The sequence below is a fragment of the Hordeum vulgare genome, chromosome 7H (genome assembly GCF_904849725.1).
Source record: "Hordeum vulgare subsp. vulgare chromosome 7H, MorexV3_pseudomolecules_assembly, whole genome shotgun sequence".
NCBI classification, from domain to species: Eukaryota; Viridiplantae; Streptophyta; class Magnoliopsida; order Poales; family Poaceae; genus Hordeum; species Hordeum vulgare.
The window spans coordinates 522,794,214-522,804,089 of NC_058524.1; positions in this window are offsets into that span (position 1 = coordinate 522,794,214).

Here is a 9,876-nt window from a genome sequence, read left to right on the forward strand (position 1 = left end):
CGAGGGACGTGAGGACGTTCCACTACATCAACCGCGTTCACTAACGCTTCTGCTATATGATCCACAAGGGTACGTAGATCACTCATCCCCTCTCGTAGATGGACATCACCATGATAGGTCTTCGTGCGCGTAGGAAAATTTTTGTTTCCCATGCGACGTTCCCCAACAGTGCACACTTAAGGTTCGGTGACACTTCGGTATAGTTGAGTTATAGGTGATGGTGACCGAAGGTTGTTCGGAGTCCGGGATGAGATCACAGACATCACGGGAGTTTCCGGAATGCTCCGGAAACGAAGATTGATATATAGGATTGTTTCATTTGGCCTCCGGAAAGATTTCGGGCATTACCAGCAGTGTACCTGGAGTGACGAATGGGTTCCGGGATTTTACCGGGAGGGGGCCACCCACCCGGGAGAGAACCCAATAGCCCATGGGTGGCGCACCAGCCCTTGGTGGGTTGATGAGGCCAGCCCAATGGGGCTATGTCGGCTAGAAGAAAAATCAAAGGATAAAAAAAAGAGGGAGGTGGGAAGGAAGGAGGGGACTCTTCCTTCCCCAAACCGAATTGGAGTTGGAGTCCCCTCCTCCTCCACTCGGCCGACGCCCTAGGGGATCTCTGGAGCCCCAAGGCTAGCCCCTCCCCTCCTCCTATATATACTAGAGGTTTTAGGGTTTTTGAGACACAACTTTGTCACGTGCAACCCTAAACCTCTACTTCGTAGTTCTTCCTCTAGATCGGTTTTCTGCGGAGCTCAGTCTGAGCCCGCAGGAATAGATCATCACCATCACCGGCGTGCCATCACGCTGCCGGAGAACTCGTCTACTTCCCCATCTATCATACTTGATCAAGAAGGCGAAGATCGTCATCAAGTTGTACATGTGTTGAACGCGGAGGTGTCGTTCGTTCGCCGCTAGATCGGAAAGGATCGTGGGACGACGATGATTTGAATCACGAAGCTGTTCCACTACATCAACTGCGTTCCTTAATGCTTCCCGCTTAGTGATCTACATGGGTATGTAGATCCGATCTCCCTCTCGTAGATGAACATCACCACGATAGGTCTTCGTGTGCGTAGGAATTTTTTTGTTTCCCATGCAACGTTCCCCAACAGTGGCATCATGAGCTAGGTTCATGCGTAGATGTTATCTTGAGTAGAACACAAAAGTTTTTGTGGGCGTTGATGTTCGATTTTCTTCCCTCCTTAGTCTTTTCTCGATTCGGCGGCATTGTTGGATTGAAGCGTCCCAGACCAACATTACTCGTACGCTTACGAGATACCGGTTTCATCGACTAACATGCAACTTGTGCATAAAGATGACTGGCGGCTGCCTGTTTCTTCAACTTTAGTTCAATTGGATTTGACCGAGGCGGTCCTTGGAGAGAGCTTAAATATCAATTTGCACATCTCTGTTGTGGTTTTGCGTAAGTATGATGCGATCATACTAGATACCCATAACAGCCACGTAAAATATGCAACAACAAATTAGAGGACGTCTAACTTGTTTTTGCAGGGTATGCATGTGATGTTATATGGCCAAAGACATGATGTGATATATTGGATGTATGAGATAATCATGTTGTAATAGTGAAATATCGACTTGCACGTCGATGGTACGGCAACCGACAGGATCCATTTGTCTTTAAACTAACGTTTGTGTTTGCAGATGCGTTTACTATATTGCTAGGTTGTAGCTTTAGTAGTAATAGCATAGATAGCACGACAACCTCGATGGCGGCACGATGATGGAGATCATGGTGTGGCGCCGATGACGATGAAGATCATGTCAGTGCTTTGGTGATGGAGATCAAGAAGCATAAGATCATGGCCATATCATGTCACTTATGAATTGCATGTGATGTTAATCCTTTTATGCAACTTATCTTTCTTAGAACGACGGTAGCATTATAAGGTGGTCCCTCACTAAAATTCAAGATAAATTGTGTTCTCCCCGACTGTGCACCGTTGCGACACTTCGTCGTTTCAAGACACCACGTGATGATTGGGTGTGATAGACTCAACACTCACATACAACGGGTGCAAAACAGTTGTACACGCGGAACACTCGGGTTAAACTTGACGAGCCTAGCATGTGCACACATGGCCTCGGAACACATGAGACCGAAAGGTCGAGCATGAATCGTATAGTTGATATGATTAATATAGAGATGTTTACCACTGAAACTGCACTCAACTCACGTGATGATCTGAGTTGAGTTGGTGAATTTGGATCATGCCACACTCAAGTAACTAGAGGGATGTCTATTTGAGTGGGAGTCTATTAGTAATTTGATTAGCTAAACTCTAATTGTCTTGAACATAGTCTAAGTCCACTTTGCAATATTTTATGTTGTAGATCAATGGCTCACGCAGTAGCAACCCTGAATTTCAATATGTTCCTAGAGAAAGCTAAGCTGAAAGATGATGGTAGCAACTTTGTAGACTGGGCTCATAATCTAAGGCTCATCCTACAAGCTAGGAAAAATAATTATGTCCTTGATGCAGCGCTAGGAGATGAACCACCCGCTACATCGGATCAAAATGTTTTGAACGCTTGGAAAGCACGTAAGGAGGACTACTCAGTAGTTCAATGTGCAGTCTTGTATGTCCTAGAACCGGGACTTCAACGACGCTTTGAACGTCATGGAGCATATGAGATGTTCTAGGAGTTGAAGTTTATCTTTCAGAAGAATGCCCAGATCGAGAGGTATGAGACATCCGATAAATTCTATGCTTGCAAAATGGAGGAGAATTCGTATGTCAGTGAACATGTGCTCAAAATGTTTGGGTACTCAAACCGTCTAGCTGAGCTGGGGATTGAAATCCTGCAAGAGACTATCACTGACAGAATTCTTCAATCACTGCCACCTAGCTACAAGAGATTTGTGTTGAACTATAACATGCAAGGGATGAATAAGTCACCCGACGAGTTATTCGCGATGCTGAAAGTCGCAGAGTCAGAACTCCGGAAAGAACATCAAGTGTTGATGGTGAATAAGACCAGTAGTTTCAAGAAAAGTTACAAAGGCAAGAAGGGTAACTCCAAGAAGAGCGGCAAAGCTGTTGCTCCTCCGACGAAGAAACCCAATGCTGGACCTAAGTCGGAAACTGAGTGCTATTATTGCAAGGGGATGGGTCACTGGAAGCGCAACTGCCCCAAGTATTTGGCTGATAAGAAGGCGGCCAACGCCAAACCAGGTATATGTGATATACATGTTATTGATGTATACCTAACCAACTCTCATAGTAGTGCCTGGGTATTTGATACCGATTCTGTTGCTCATATTTGCAACTCGAAGCAAGAACCACGGAATAAACGAAGGTTGGCGAAGGATGAAATGACGATGCGCATAGGAAATGGTTCCAAGGTTGATGCAATCACCGTCGGCCGAGTCTCACTTCAGTTACCATCAGGATTAGTTATGAACTTAAGTAATTGCTATTTACTGCCTGCGTTAAGCATGAACATTATATCTGGATCTTGTTTATTGCAAGACGGATACTCATTTAAGTCAGAGAATAATGGTTATTCTATTTTTATGAGTAATATCTTTTATGGTCATGCACCCAATGTGAGGGGTTTGTTCATATTGAATCTTGATTGTGATGACACACATATACATAACATTGAGACCAAAAGATCTAGAGTTAACAATGATAACGCCACCTTTTTGTGGCACTGCCGCTTAGGTCATATTGGTGTAAAGCGCATGGAGAAACTCCATGCTGATGGGCTTTTGGAGTCACTTGATTTCAAATCACTTGACACGTGCGAACCGTGCCTCATGGTCAAGATGACTAAGACTCCGTTCTCCGGAACAATGGAGCGTGCAAGTGACTTGTTGGAGATCATACATACTGATGTGTGCGGTCCAATGAGTGTGGAGGCGCGCGAAGGATATCGTTATTTTCTCACCTTCATTGATGATTTGAGTAGGTATAGATATATCTACTTGCTGAAGCACAAGTCTGAAATGTTTGAAAAGTTCAATCAGTTTCAGAGTGAAGTTGAAAATCATCGTAACAAGAAGACCAAGTTCCTACGATCTGATCGAGGGGGCGAATATCTGAGTTTCGAGTTTGGTGCTCACTTAAGACAATGTGGAATCGTTTCACAGTTGACACCGCCTGGAACACCACAACGTAATGGTGTGTCTGAATGTCGTAATCGTACTTTGTTAGATATGGTACGATCTATGATGTCTCTTACCAATTTTTCATTATCGTTTTGGGGTTATGCATTAGAGACAACTGCATTCACTTTAAATAGGGCACCATCAAAATCCGTTGAGACGACACCATATGAGCTATGGCATGGCAAGAGGCCAAAGTTGTCGTTTCTTAAAGTTTGGGGATGCGATGCTTATGTCAAAAAGCTTCAGCCTGAAAAGCTGGAACCCAAAGCGGAAAAGTGTGTCTTCATAGGTTACCCAAAAGATAGAGTTGGGTACACTTTCTATATCATATCCGAGGGCAAAGTGTTTGTTGCTAAGAACGGAGCTTTTCTTGAGAAAGAGTTTCTCTCGAAATAATTGAGTGGGAGGAAGATAGAACTTGATGAGGTTGTGGAACCTCTTCTCCCTCTAGATGGTGGCACAGGGCAGAGGGAAATCTTTGTCGAGGCAACACGGGTTGAGGAGGAAGCTAATGATGATGATCATGAAGCTTCGGATCAAGTTACTGTCGGACCTCGCAGGTCGACAAGATCACGTACTGCTCCTGAGTGGTACGGGAATCCTGTCTTATCTATCATGTTGTTAGACAACAATGAGCGTGCGAATTATGAAGAAGCAATGGTGGGCCTGGATTCCAACTGATGGTTAGAAGCCATGAAGTCCGAGATAGGATCTATGCATGAAAACAAAGTGTGGACTTTGAAAGTATTACCTGAAGGTCGCAAGGCTATTCAAAACTAATGGATCTTTAAGAAGAAGACGGACACGGACGGTAATGTGACCGTTTATAAAGCTTGACTTGTGGCAAAGGGTTTTTCACAAGTTCAAGGAGTTGACTACGATGAGACATTCTCATCGGTAGTGACGCTTAAGTCCGTCTTAATCATGTTAGCAATAGCTGTATTTTTCGGTTATGAAATCTGGCAGATGGATGTCAAAACGGTGTTCCTTAATGGTTTCCTTAAGGAAGAGTTGTATATGATGCAACCGGAAGGTTTTGTCGATCAAAGAATGCTAACAAAGTATGCAAGCTCCAGTGATCCATTTATGGACTGGTGCAAGCATCTCGGAGTTGGAATAAGCGCTTTGACGAGGTGATCAAGGCATTTGGGTTTATACAAGTTGTTGGAGAATCTTGTATTTACAAGAAAGTGAGTGGGAGCTGTGTAGCGTCTCTAATATTACATGTGGATGACATATTGCTGATTGCAAACAATGTGGAGTTTTTAGAGAGCATAAAGGATTAATTGAACAATTTTTTTTCAACGAAAGACCTAGGAGAAGCTGCTTACATATTAGGCATTAAGATCTATATGGATAGATTGAGGCGCCTAATAGGACTTTCACAAAGCACATACCTTGATAAAGTTTTGAAGAAGTTCAAAATGGAGTAGTCCAAGAAGGGGTTCTTGCTAGTGTTACAAGGTATAAAGTTGAGTAAGACTTAGTGTCCAGTAACTGTAGAAGATAGAGAAAAGATGAGTATCGTCCCCTATGCTTCAGCCATAGGGTCTATCATGTATGCAATGATGTGCACAAGACCGGACGTCAGCCTGGCCATAAGTATGGCAGGCATGTTTCAAAGTGATCCAGGAGTGGAACACTGGGCGGCGGTTAAGAATATTCTGAAGTACCTGAAAATTACTAAGGAAACGTTTCTCGTTTATGGAGGTGACGAAGAGCTCGTCGTAAAGGGTTACGTCGATGCAAGCTTTGACACTGATCCGGATGACTCTAAGTCTCAAACCGGATATGTATTTATTCTTAACAGGGGTGCGGTAAGTTGGTGCAGTTCCAAGCAGAGCGTCGTAGCAGATTCTACATGTGAAGCGGAGTACATGGCTGCCTCGGAGGCAGCTAAGGAGGGTGTCTGGATGAAACAGTTCGTGACGGATCTTGGAGTCGTGCCGAGCGCACTAAATCCAATAACCCTGTCCTGTGACAACACTGGTGCCATTGCTCTAGCAAAGGAACAAGGGTTTCACAAGAAGACCAGACACATCAAACGAAGCTTCAACCTCATCCGCGACAATGTCGAAGGAGAGGACGTAAATATTTGCAAAGTGCACACGGATCTGAATGTTGCAGATCCGCTGACTAAACCTCTTCCACGAGCGAAGCATGATCAACACCAGAACTATATGGGTGTTAGATTCATTCCAATGTAAATCGCATAGCAATGTGAGACTAGATTATTGACTCTAGTGCAAGTGGGAGACTGTTGGAAATATGCCCTAGAGGCAATGATAAATAGTTATTATTATATTTCCTATTTCAAGATAATCGTTTATTAACCATGCTATAATTATATTGAATGAAAACTTAAATGCATGTGTGAATATATAGACAAAACAATGTCCCTAGTAAGTCTCTAGTTGACTAGCGAGTTGATCAAGGATGGTTAAGGTTTTCTGACCATATGCAAGTGTTGTCACTTGATGACTGGCTCACATCATTAGGAGAATGATGTGATGGACAAGACCCAAACTATGAACGTAGCATGTTATCGTGTCATTTTGTTCCTATTGTTTTCTGCATGTCAAGTATTCATTCCGATGATCATGACATCATGTAACTCACTGACACCGGAGGAATACCTTGTGTGTATCAAAAGTCGCAACGTTACTGGGTGACTATAAAGGTGCTCTACAGGTATCTCCGAAGGTGTCCGTTGAGTTAGCATGGATCAAGATTGGGATTTGTCACTCCGTGTGACGGAGACGTATCTCGGGGCCCACTCGGTAATACAACATCACATATAAGCCTTGCAAGCAATGTGGCTAATGTGTTAGTCACGGGATCTTGTATTACGGAACGAGTAAAGGGACTTGCCGGTAAGGAGATTAAAATAGGTATAGGGATACCGACGATGAAATCTTGGGCATGTAACATACCGAAGGACAAAGGGAATAGTATACGGGATTATATGAATCCTTGGCACAAAGGTTCAACCGATAAGATCTTCGTACAATATGTAGGATCCAACATGGACATCCAGGTCCCACTGTTGGATATTGACCGGGGAGTGTCTCAAGTCATGTCTGCATAGTTCTCGAACCCGCAGGGTGTGCACACTTAAGGTTCGGTGACGTTTCGGTATAGTTGAGTTATAGGTGTTGGTGACCGAAGGTTGTTCGGAGTCCCGGATGAGATCACGACGTCACGAGGGTTTCCAGAATGGTCCAGAAACAAAGATTGATATATAGGATTGTTTCATTTGGCCTCCGGAAAGATTTCGGGCATTACCGGCAATGTACCAGGATTGACGAATGGGTTCCGGGTTGTTACCGGGAGGGGGCCACCCACCCGGGAGAGAACCCGATAGCCCATGGGTGGCACACTAGCCCTTGCTGGGCTGGTGAGGCCAGCCCAATGGGGCTGTGTCGGCTAGAAGAAAAATCGAAGGAGAAAAACAAAAAAAGAGGGAGGTGGGAAGGAAGGAGGGGACTCTTCCTTCCCCAAACCGTATTGGAGTTGGAGTCCCCTCCTCCTCCACTCGGCCGACGCCCTAGGGGCTTGCTAGCCCCTCCCCTCCTCCTATATATACTAGAGGTTTTAGGGTTTTAGAGACACAACTTCGCCACGTGCAACCCTAAACCTCTACTTCGTAGTTCTTCCTCTAGATCGGTTTTCTGCGGAGCTCTGACGGAGCCCTCCAGGAATAGATTATCACCATCACTAGCGCATCGTCACGCTGCCGGAGAACTCATCTACTTCCCCTTCTATCTTGCTGTATTAAGAAGGCGGAGATCGTCATCGAGCTGTACGTGTGCTTAACGCGGAGGTGCCGTCCGTTACGCGCTAGATCGGAACGGATCGTGGGACGACGGTGATTTGAATCACGAAGCTGTTCCACTACATCAACCGTGTTGCTTAACGCTTCTCGCTTAGCGATCTACAAGGGTATGTAGATCCGATCTCCCTCTCATAGATGAATGTCACCATGATAGGTCTTCGTGTGCGTAGGAAATTTTTTGTTTCCCATGCAACATTCCCCAACACAATGAGCATTCCCCTGAGAGTCACAAGGCTTGCGGGTAGACGTGGAAGCTGGGAATTGGGCGAGTCACCGTCGCGCAGGGCGATTCTGGCAGCACCATCCGAGGAAACTCACACTAGTGAGTGCTGGCCGCGACCACGACGACGTTGACGTGCCCCTGCTGGCCAGGGTTTAACCCTAGGTACAATAGCGCCTCCCTCATTGCCCCCGCGACACGGGCGGCGGTATCCTCCTGTTGTGCAATGACAGCTATGACCGCCGCTTCATCCCTTGCGCCCGTCGCGTGTCTCCGACCCTTTCTCTTTGCCGACTCCTTGGCCCGCTCCTTGGGCGTCAGCTTCTTCTTTTTCTCGGGCACGGTGGCGGTCTAGCGGGTTGCGCGGGGCTTGCCTTTGCCAGAGGGGGCGATCGTGATGCTGGACGAGGTGAGGGAAGCGAGGCCGATGATGGCATCGTGGTCGTCCTCCATGGAGAGCGGCGGGGAGCACGCATGTGCGGGAGGGTTTTGGGAAAGTGGAGGGAAATGGTGGAGTCTTTGCCATGGACGTCACGTACATGTCCGCCTCCGTCGTCGCGTCGTCCTCGTCCCCGCCACCGCCGAGGTGCCCGAATTCGGATATCTGAGGCTCCAGCTCGTCGCTAAGGAGCACGTTGGTGGGGACGAGGTGGCCGTGCACCATGGCCCGGCCTGACCCGGCCCACCCTTGGTGCAGGAACGCCAGGCCCCGGGCGACGCCCAGCGCGATGTGGTGCCGGGTCGGCCAGTCGGATATCGACCGCTTGTCCTCCGTCGCCTCCCAAATGTCGCCGCCGGTGGTGTCCTCCATGTCCGGCCGCCCCGCGGGCAGCTCGTGCAACCACCGGTGGAGAGATAATTGCACCGCACTACCACAGTTGGGCACCATGTAACGGATAGGTACCAATAGTCATTTTTTTTTGCGTGTCAGTACCATCTCATAGCCTAATTGTTGCAATACAACCCGACAGCCGTATAACCCGTATTGACGCTGTATATAACGTACCGGGCCCGCATGTCAGTCGGCACGAAGTGGTTCGGCCGGTCTTTGTGTCTGGGTCGGACCCAGTCGACCGAGCCAGTCACCTACTTCCCCCCTTCTTCTCTCCTCACACTCTGCCCCTCTCGTCGCCGAACCTCGTCGGCCGCTCGTACGTCTCCAACATATCTATAATTTTTTATGGTTTCATGCTATTATTTTGTCAAATTTTGGATGTTTTGTATGCCTTTTTATATCTTTTTTGGGACTAACTTATTAACTTAGTGCCAAGTGCCAGTTCCTGTTTTTTCCGTGTTTTTGACCCTTTTCATAGGAGGATTTTAAACGGAGTCCAAACGGAATAAAACTTTCGAAAAGATTTTTTCCGAAATAGAAGACGATCGGGAGACTTAAGAACCAAGGCAGAGGGTCACCAGGGACCCCACAAGCCCCCTAGCCGCGGCTAGGGGGGCCGTGCCTCCCAGGCTTATGGGCTCCCTGGACTCCCCTGCCCTAGCTCCTTCGCCTATAAATTCCCTAAAATCCTAGTAAAAATCAAGAGATCAACGAAAATACTTTTCCACCGCCGCAAGCTTCTGTCTCCGCAAGATCCCATCTGGGGCACGTTCTGGTGCCCTGCCAGAGGGGAGATTCGGATACGGAGGGCTTCTTCATCAACACCATGACCTCTCCGATGATGCGTGAGT